This window comes from Haliotis asinina, chromosome 2 (genome assembly GCF_037392515.1).
Source record: "Haliotis asinina isolate JCU_RB_2024 chromosome 2, JCU_Hal_asi_v2, whole genome shotgun sequence".
Taxonomy (NCBI): Eukaryota; Metazoa; Mollusca; class Gastropoda; order Lepetellida; family Haliotidae; genus Haliotis; species Haliotis asinina.
In genome coordinates, this window is record NC_090281.1 from 90358752 (window position 1) to 90370170 (window position 11419).

Here is an 11419-nt window from a genome sequence, read left to right on the forward strand (position 1 = left end):
ACCCCGCGTCCCAAGTTATCCTACAAATGTTTAGTAAGTGAGAGTCTGGAGATTTGACAGGCCAAGGGAGACTTTTATCCGCTGCTGCATGAGAAAACCCCAAGCATCTCTTGCTCTACGAGGTCGAGCATTTTGTCCTGGAACTCAAAGTTTTGACCAATCCTTTGCGAGAATGGAATCACTACTGGTCTTAAAAGTTCATCCACAATTGGCCTGTCAAATGTCCCTGGACATACGATATTATACCCCACACTAAAACACTTTCACCACCGTAACTGTCATGCGCTAGACATTGACGTCATTTTTAGCGCTTCCCATTGTCTTCGCCAAACCCGTGCAACGCCAGTGCTTCCTGTCGCGATTACCAAACTGTGGATACGACTGCAGTCTAAGCTTGTGCTGCACAGTAAGTGGAATTCCACGGAATAGGCGCCTTGACTTCAAATGGCCAGACGTCAGTCGGTTTCTTGCCGTACTGCAAGGAACTCGCATTCCTGTTGTTCGGAATTGCCTCTGAATTTCTGATGCTGTCACGAACTGATTTCTAAGTTCATTTGCAGTAATATAGCGATCTTGTCGGACTGTTCTCTTTCGTCACCTATCTGTCGGTATCGTTTCATTAGGCTGGAAATCACACTTTTTGATTTCTTATAATGACGTGCTACCTCCTTTCGAGATCTGCCACCATGCACCACGCCGATAGCCTCCCATTGCTGGTTTCTTGTCTGGAGTTTTGGGGGCGTTTTGATACACTGTCCTCAAAGGGGTGACAGGTTTTATACGGCGGTGATACACGTGCTTCAACGATAACACTTTCTTCTTCATGCCTTCTTTAAGTCTAGCAAGTATTGTTAGAATTGCGGATCAGGTTTGAATCCAGCACCGGCTTAATTATGCACGACTTACTGAAGTCTGTCTTCTTATATAGGTGTTCCTTTAAATTTTGTTTCCAGGATATCTGTTTATGTGTGTAATATCTGGCGCATACCAACATACTGCCGTATAAAACAGAGTGCAGTAAAATATTATGCAGTGAAACCTGTCTAAACCGGCATCCAACGGGACCGAAATAAAATGATGGTTTATACAGGGTACCGGACTAGACAGTGACGATAATTGTCCAACATAGCTGCCATTTACACTCTTCAATCTCTTTATCTCTATAATCCCTTTGATCTTTTGACATTATACAACAAGTTAAAACAGTGTTGATGGCAGATAATTGATATTTATTCAGCACTAAATATTGTTCAAATAACAAGTACAAATCAGCAATTGTGCAAGAAATCACTACTTCCTGATTGTGTAGCATGCAGAGATCTAGGAGTAAACTGGATATGGATAACCGGATTGATCTGCTCATTCCCATCCCGGCTGTATTTACTTTTTTAGCATTCAATATTGCTCTTCCAAATGTATACTGAATAATAAACACAATGAAACAACGGGTGCTGCAGCTAATCTAGCTCACCACGTATGTGTACATTTGGTAAAGTAATTTAGTAAAATTTAATTTATTAAAGTAAAAGTAATTTATTGAAAAGTAATAAAATTTCGAGGAAGTATTGTAGCGTGCCATATCCCTCCTGATTTATTAGCCTCTCGCCTGTTTTCAGCAAATGGTTCAGTGTTGTAAAAAATGATGTCGAAAAGGAGACAAGAGCGTATACAAACACTCATCTGTTTACCTGTTTACTGTGCGCTACAGTTTGCCTGTGGTTTAATTTCAATAGAGTATTCATTCTACAGCAAATACACAGAATTTCATTTCATACAAAGTTGAAAGTAGCGTTTGAGTGACACCGAAAGACACACGGTATCATAATCTGAACTTTTATACAAACCAACAAGGCGGTTTATGTCTGCAAAATGCCATCAAATGTTGAATCAACGGGGAGTGTGACCACCATAAGCTTCAATACACGCCAAAGCACGTCTGCGCACTGATGACACAAGACGACGAATGACGTTAGGCGTGATTCATTTCCATTCCTGCAGGAGACACTGTTTCAGTTCTTCAGCGATGACAGCTGGCGCTGGTACTCTTCTGATTAATTTTGTCGATCCAGGTAGTGTGATAAGTGTTCTATCCGACTCATGTCGGATCAACATGCTGGCCACGACAAAACTACAGTGTTTTGCAGAGTCATGCAGAAAGTCGTTTGTCAGTCTTCGTGCATGAGGCCTTGTATTACCGTGCTGGTCCCTGTTTCTTTCTTCGAGCATTCAGGTTGCCATGAATAATCACAAGATCGCCGCGGAACCCATCCCACACCCCCACGCCACCGAATGCAAACGGTCGGACTTTCTGAACGCAATTCGGCGCTAAGCGTTCATGTACGCATCCGTAACACGGGTAGTGTCGTGATCACTGTGCAGGCAAAACCTGCCGTCGTACGAAAGGCTAATGCTGCCACTTTTGTAGCATAAAATAATTTTTTCAAAGAAAGTTCTCGTTACTTCGATTACTCGTTGCTTCAAGTATTTTCTCGTTATTTAAATAATTTTCTCGTAACTTCGAGTATTTTCTCGTTATTTCAATTACTTTTTCGTTCCTTCGATTAATTTCTCGTTACTTCGAGTATTTTCTCGTCGCTTCGAGTTTCAGTCAAAAACTTGAAATTTCGAGTATATACTCCTTGCTTTGATTGTTTTTCTTAATTTCTATGTTTGATGAATTTAGCGTGTTTAGTTTAGGAGATCTGATCCGAGCAAGATGACATCCTCATAGTCACACACACCCTACACCACCCGAGTTTCAGTGATCATAAAACAAAATTTCAGTTCATTAGGGAGGTTGTGCACCCTTGCAACCACGGTATCTTCCCATAAGGCAGACCTCACAAAAGACAGACCACTTAAAACAACACACTCCAGGTTTGTTTGCATAAGGCTTTATTAAGCTGATAATAATGGCTTGTGCCCAGATATGTAATGTATAAACAAAACTTTTTTTAATTTATGTAATGAATTATGATTTTTATATTAAGATCTATTACATCAAAGATACAATATAAAGAGCTTGAGAACATTCTCAACTTCTCAAACAACTCAGTTCTCTACTACGTTTCACTCTAAATACTACTAAACTAAGAGAGATGGGAATGTGTTGTTACTGTACCCTGCAGTGACTGGTAGCAGAACAGAACAGAATTTTTATTCCTTTCTCAAAAACACAAAAGGTGAAACATAGAACCTACAAGTATGTAAAAATATAAATAAAATATTTACATGATATCATTTGAAGAGGCACAGAGTTTCATATATTTGGATAATTTGAGAGTGATTGGTTGATAAATCGCATTTCATGAGAAAAAAGATGTACAGATAGAGGGATTCACAGAGAAATATTTTGATGATATTAATGATATTCGTTGTTCAACAAGTGGTGGGCATATTAGTAAAACATGGAATTCGTCACATATGGCTTGAATACAAAGATTACAAAGTCGGTTTTCTTTCAAAACATTCAGACAGCGCCTTGTTTCCATTGGTAATCTATGATTTGCAGTCCTAAATTTTGTCATTGAAATTCTACTTGGAAAGGTTAATTTAAGATAAAGTTCTGGAATAAGTTCATTTTCATACATTGTGTAATGAAATCCTTTCGCTGATTGAGTATTACTTGAATTCTAAGATTGTATAAACTGATCTTACTCCGGCACTGTACTCACTATACTCAAGTGTGCGACTGAACTTGAAGCGACGACAAAACAATATCTCAGCTGAATTGCCTGGATGTGGTGATCATCACCGGCCGTTGTCACAAGTGGTCGACCATCATTGGCCTGTGTGAAGTACTCAGCAGGTATAGGCTGAACTCAGTGCACAGGTCTGATGACAGTTGCTCGGGACACCGAAGCCGAAGGTTGTGGGCCATTCCGACAGCTGGTCAACAGAAACAGCTGGGCTTCACATATGTGGTACAGTGCGCGGGATCGATCCCGGACCTTGACGAGCCAACGCTTTAACCGCTAGTAGACTACCCTGAACCTATATTGCAAACCTAGTTTTTTGTGAAGTGAACATCGTATCCCTTCGTGCTTGTTGGCTCCATACAGTTCAGTTCAAGTTCTGTACAGAAATCTGTAACGATCATTTTCAAACTGTTACACCTCTCTTTCTCTCTCTTTTTTTTCTCTCTCTCTCCCTCTCTCTCTCTCCCCCTCTCTCTCTCTCCAAGAAGCTCACCTTTCAAAGGGGTTTCACAAAATCTAATGTATATCCACTTTCAACAAAGAAACTAATCGCACTTCCCTGTTAAATATACATCGTCCAGCCTGTGAGCTGATTCATATAGGGACGTACATTTGTATTCGCGTCTTAGTCGGCGTAGTAAGACAATGTAAGCGGAAGTGGAACACAGATTACGAATCCTTTAGACCTCCGGGTCTAGTCTGTCTCCTACTGACGCCCAGTCGATAGCAACAAACAGGGGAACCCGCGAATTTACAACTGTTCTTCAGCAATCCATGCTTGTCTTAGGAAAAGAGTAACAAGATCCGGTGGTCAGGCTTGCTGGCGTGGTGACACAGGTCATCGTATCCCAACTGAGTAGACCGATGCCCATTCTGTTGATCACTGGATTGACTTGATAATTTACAGACTGCCGTCATATAACCTGAAAGTTGCTGAGTGCGGCGCTAAAAATGACTTGTAGAGCAGAGCAGGTCATATGGCGTTGGCGTTGGCGCTGGCGGTTGCTGTTGGTGGTTGCTGACATACTGATATGGGAACCAGCCCCGAACGTTGATGCCAAGGAATGTAACAATGAGAGTTCGTCCACAGTCGCTGGAATCTGTGGGTTTAACAAGAATGTCTCACAGTCACTTTTTTCCTAACTGCCCTTCCGTCCCTGCAATACTAGAGCCTTAAGTGAAGCAAGTCACAATTTAAATGGGTTGATTTGTTACTATCAGTCGTATATATACAAATGAACATTAGTTAAGCACCACCCATTTTCATGCTATAAGATTGTGTTTAACACAACACAGTGGTCATGATATGGAAACCAAACACATGATTATAATTTCGTTAACTGAACCATCTAAAGTGTCAATCCATCAACTACCAACACTGCTGCTACTTTCAGCTGTAATTTATCGACGGTCAAATGGGGGCACCTAAAATGTTGTCGATAATCATGTCCAAAACGATGGTCACACAGACAATGTCTGTGGTCCAGCGTACACAAAGTTCTCAAAAATCGTTCACTGTTCAATCCTAAGACAACAGTAATGGTGACATCAGTATTTGATGCATCCTCCCCTCATGCTGGAAATCAAAAGCCGAAAGCGCATCATTGGAATGCTCTGCCACTCGTCATGAACAGCCTGGGCTAATTCCTGTAGATTTTGAACAGGTGCATCCCTTACTTGAACTTGATGCCCCAGATGGTCCCATAAATGGTCAATCAGGGCTTCTCGCAGCCCAAGGTAATGTGTCAACTGCGTTGTTCTGCAGTTATGCGATAACAGCTCTGGAACGATGGGGTCTAGCATTGATGACAAGGGCACGGTCATCACGTGGAGTGGTCTTTCTATGGCCTTCCTGATCACGGACGATCCTTGACGTTACCAGTGGCCGCATGTGTCCTTACAAGGCGACTAATGATAGTGTGACTGATATTTAATCTGGACTCAATACTGCGACAGGACAAATCAGCTTCATGCATACCAATGATCTGCCATCTGGTATTTTCAGAAAACCTACGCCTCGGCATGTCCAAAAAAGTTCAATTTCAACACTGTTCACTTATTGATGCGTCGATAAGAAAGCAATGTGAATACTACATTTCACCGTTTTATACCCCTCAGTCGCTTGTACCACGACAGAACATTAGCATGAAAAGCATGCATTTGGGTCAGCAAGTGAATTTTATGCTAACTGCATGTGTATTTAGATATAACTGGTTGACTTCTCTGTCTTGATCCCTTTTTGTTACAATCCACGATTATTTTGGGTAGTGCTTAATTAATGCTCGTGTGTATATATTCCGAGTCTAGACTTTATCGTTTAAGTTAAGGTGTATTTATTGATAAGTGATCGAGGAAGGGAGATGTATCAGGAAACTGTAATACTACCAGACACCCCTAATGGTTTAACAACGTGGCTTTAAGGCAATATAAGCAGACACCCCGAATGATTCAACAACTAGGCTATAAGGTAGTGCTGTCAGACATCCCTAATGGTTCAGCAATGAGGCTTTAAGGCAGTACTGTCAGAAACCCCTAATGGTTCAACAACTAGGCTTATGGCAGTACAACCAGACAGCCCTAATGGTTCAGCAACGAGGCTTTAAGGCAGTACTGTCAGACACCCCTAATGGTTCAACAACGAGGCTTATGGCAGTACAACCAGACACCCCTGATGGTTCAGCAACGAGGCTTATGGCAGTACAACCAGACACCCCTGATGGTTCAACAACTAGGCTATAAGGTAGTGCAACCAGACAGCCCTAATGGTTCAGCAACGAGGCTTTAAGGCAGTACTGTCAGACACCCCTAATGGTTCAACAACGAGGGTTATGGCAGTACAACCAGACACCCCTGATGGTTCAGCAACGAGGCTTATGGCAGTACAACCAGACACCCCTGATGGTTCAACAACTAGGCTATAAGATAGTGCAACCAGACACCCCTAATGGTTCAGCAACGAGGCTTTGAGGCAGTACAACCAGATACCTCTAATGGTACAACAACGAGACTTATGGCAGTACAACCAGACACCCCTAATGGTTCACCAACGAGACTTATGGTAATGCAACCGGACAGCCCTAATGGTTCAAAATTGGGGCTTTAAGGTAGTACAACCAGACACCCCTGATGGTTCAACAACGAGGTGTTGTTATCATTTAAATGCAATATACAACCAAGGAATGAACAGCATAAGCACACCATGTTGTACAAAATCCGATTATACACGTACATGTTTTAGAGGTTGAACGGTGATATAAACTTTGCATGCGATTTCGATGCATTCAGGATGTTGTAAACCCAGGATGCTGGGCTGTTTTACATGCCGGCAGCCTTAATGCCATACTCTTAAAATCGTGATAATGTCGATAATTGTTTTTATACAAAATATCAATAATATATTTCAAGGTCAATGAGAACTCGCCGTCATGTCGTAGTCATTCCTAGTAAATCGTATTGTGCGAGTTGTACAGCTATTGTATCTGTGAGTGAGGTTTTATCGCGCAATATCACGACGTGGAACTCCAGAAATGGGCTTCACTTGTTGTACTCATGTAGGGATTGTCGAACCGGGTTTTTGGCATGTCGAGCCACCGCCTTAACCGGCTAACCCGGCTTCCTGAAATCGCCCCTTTATTTTGTTTTTTGCGATATGAGGTACTGACAACAGTTTTCAACACCTTTCTCGGACACACACCTTCGCTTGACATTGTTCATACTGATAGAGTTCGGGTGCCTTCTACAAAATGTCTCATCATAGCAATCAATGTAGTTGTCATAGCACCAGTGACCAGATTATTTTGTATGGTGTTTGGCAATGAACCAACCTCAAAACAGAAACTAAATTTCAGCTAGTTTATACAGCAATCATGTAGTCATAAAAGGCACTCGGACTAGGTAACATTGCGCAAATCACTGATGCCAACAGCAGTCGCTAGTCTCCGAATGAATATTCCTCATGACAATGAGACCGAACCCAGTTTGCGGGTCCCCACATTTGCATCAGTCAATTGCTGACCAGATGGAAGGGTCCCTGGAGGCCGTTTATCCTAGGTAGATCATTCTTCCATCAGGCAGCGCTGATTTATCCAGCAGGGTAGAACAACACCATTGCATTACCGCTTTGTAAAGAATAATTATAGTCGGATGCATGGACCACAGTAAACATGGCCAGAAATGCGGTCGTGCGAACTGTTGGTTTGACGAGCGATGAACAAACCCGTCGAAACACACGTGATTACACGGAGACGTGACGCGATGAAATAACTGGGGCATGTTTAACAAACACGTGTTGGTCATAACTTACTTCCTGGGTTACTTCCCCTTTAAGAAGTGACGCGGGAACTGCAGTATGGCCACCGAGTGCGCATTTTCAGACAATGTAAAAAGTCAGTGCCGCTGTGTTTGGTATTTGTTTGCATTCAAACCGCAGCCGATAAGGGTCGCCCCGTCCTTGCAGTTAATACAAACAATTTTAATGAGACAATGCGCCATTACAAGAATTAAAAAGTATGTAACTATAAAACGAAATACAAAGTTACTTTATTGCATTAGAAATCTCATCAATTTAGGGAGCACATTTGGGGTTTTATGTATCTTCGAACGAAGCTCTTTTCCTGTCCCTGGACAATGTTAAAAGAGGAATATGCTTCAGCAGAACAGGAAATCAAACTAATTTGATCTTCTCTGGTGCGGTTTTCAACAAAAAACGTAGCTCCACTCGGAGAATATTTGATTACCATACCATCCTGTCCACCTTCTAGCTTTCGATTGTTGTCCATGCACACAATCCCCTCCCACTTGTTTCTTTACATATCCCACAAGATCCTGCAACAACCAACGATCACAATACCATGTAGGCTACAGCTGAGGTGGATGAACATCTGGGGATGACATGATCTAAAAGTAAAGTCGGAAACAGAAAAAAACTCTCTCACTCTCTCGCATTTGCACAACTGCAAATAGAATGTGTCGAAATAACTCACTTCGGCCTAACTGGGCAGCCATTAGGATATCCAGAGAAAAAATGTTTACTCGTAAAATCGGGCAACTCTTAGAAATAATATGAATCGCGGCTGGAAACAATAGATCAGACTATGGCTGTTTCTTTTTTTTCTGTGGTGGACTCCAAGGTAGCTAAATCCTTAATATTTTCTAATATTTTTTAATGAAAGTTATTATTTTATACTTATAATGAAGCTAAGTCCCTAAGTCTAATTGCAAAATGGTCCTTTAAGAAGTGTTCATTGTAATACAATGTCATCGCACACTAATTTGCAAAAAGCCATGGTCTGTACCAAGTAAGTCGCTTTGCACTTTGCGGATGATGATGATTTTTATAGAGTTTCATGTACGATATGACTGACCATCCACCACCACCCACCACCCACCACCCACCACCCACCATCCACCGCCCACAACCACCAGTCCACTGTAACCATGGAGACTAACCAAGGGTGATGACGTCGGTCCTGCAGTATAGCCAGCAGTAAGTGTATTTTGTATGGTGACTAATTAGTGTTCCTTTGACATATGTATAAGTTTATAATATATGATGGTAAAGTACAGCTGAATGTGCAGTAAGCCATCATCAGACATGGTACTGTGGACTCGAATGCGGTCAGACGATGTTGTTCTCGTTTCTACATAAACTGGATCAGCTGTTGCTATGCGGCGTCGCTTGCTGAACCCATTTAACCACTTGTTCAGGAGACAGAGAGACAGAACTCCATCCAAGTGTCTATAGTTACCATTATCTTTTTTGTGTGTTCCTTTTAGCTCAACTTTGTATACGTTTTCTTTCACGACGTGAGTGATGAGTATAATGTAAGTGGCGTAGGTGATCGTTGATGTATTATGGTAGCAAAACATTTGCGTGCGAAATGGTCGGTAAAATGGTGTAACAACTAATAACAAGATTGTATATTTCTTCATGTCACGATACTGGTTTGATTTCCATTCGTCACTACTCGTAAGCTCCATGAAGATATTGGGCATCTGCCGAATAACGCGAGTTGGTCACGACTGGTTGACGAGCCTTGTGACTCGCCATAAAGAGATGCGATCCTTACGCGTGTGCGATCAACAATCTCGGGGTCAAATCCCAATCTATAACCAGTCATTTTTCTTGGTTTGTCAGAAGTTCGGTTTCACCAAAGCAGTGAACTTACAAGACTTGCGCCACTTCTGTAAGGGACATTCTCGCGATTCTCCACCTTTGGAAACAAACCTAAAACGCGAGATTTGGCCAAAATATATCGTATATCGTATCCAATATATACGATATACACAACATGAACTCACATCTAATGAGCGTGTCATCATAATAACTACAATGCACGAGAGTGCACGTACAGGTATTAAGCGATGCAATATAACACAGAGCCCATATTCTGGAAACGTTCGAAGCCCTACGAATTCTTAACTTTGGTCGTAGCCAATGTGTTAAGAATGGGCTTAAGAACTTCTTAGGGCCACGAACGTTTCGAGAATATAGCTAGCCAGGTGACTGACGTTATCACGTACGTGTTTACAGTGATATACAAAACGAGTGTTGGTATAAAGACTTGTAATAATACATAGTTTAACAATGAATTGGACTGATACTGTATAAAGAACACACCTGAGTGAGTGCCATTAAAATTTACTTGATTGTTACAATGTTGCAAAACTAGGATGGTGCACGTACATATCACGTTTATGCTCATTGGCAGAAACATCATGCAAACTGGTTTGCATAAACGGTTGACGTCACACATAACAGTGTACAGAAACCATTAGTCTGTCGTACAGACCCTGAAGTATATATATCCAAGAAAGTCCACGCAAGTCTAGAAAATGTGGCAAGTCTAGATTTCCTTAGCTTCATCTTCTGAAAATGAAGAAAGTCTCAGGGCTCCATTTCATTATATTATTTTTTTCACTATGAACGTTTTTTCAGTAAAATATGTTCATTTCAGAGACTAGCTGTTAGTCTAAGAAACCATAATGAATTGTGCAGTTTCAAGCATGGGTCGTCGGCCTCCAACGTCTGAAAATCAACACAATGAAGCCGTCGGGCGATTATGTTGTGGTCAGCAAGTAAGAGACGTCGCCAGTCACTTCCCAGTTCTTTACAGCACAATCAGTCCAGTTGTAGGCGTGCCATCAACACTTGCCCTACCCTGCGATGTGTAACGTCTTTTGACTCTTCCATTGTGCGGTTACATGATCAATTTATTTCTATGTTCAATGAATTATAGCATCAAGTTCTCGTGATCTCGCATTCTCGCACTTTTGCCATTTTAAGCTTGTTTCCAAAGGTCGAGATCGCAAGAAAGTCACTTACAGTACTCCATACTTTGTACTGCCCTCAACTTCATGCCATAGCGTGTCAGCTGCTTTCTTCACCAAAAGCCAGAAGTGATGCATTTTGTTTATGGTGCTGAAAAACCAAGAGCCATGTTCACCGTCGGGAGGCAACATACAGTGAATCGTTACTTACTGAACGGTCGTAACGCCATACCCCGGTAAAATTTCTGTATGTGGTTTAAGGCTGCTCCCAGTGCAACTATACATCTGAACCAGATATATACCATACAATCCAACTGGCGATCTAGTCTAGGGCCATCTTATGTGAAGCAAAGGTCCCTACCCAGAGTCTCCATTCCTAATTGTGATCTGATATCGGACTCCAGGACACTCCAAGCATCATTGTTTAATGCCGATATGAATGTGTTACTAGT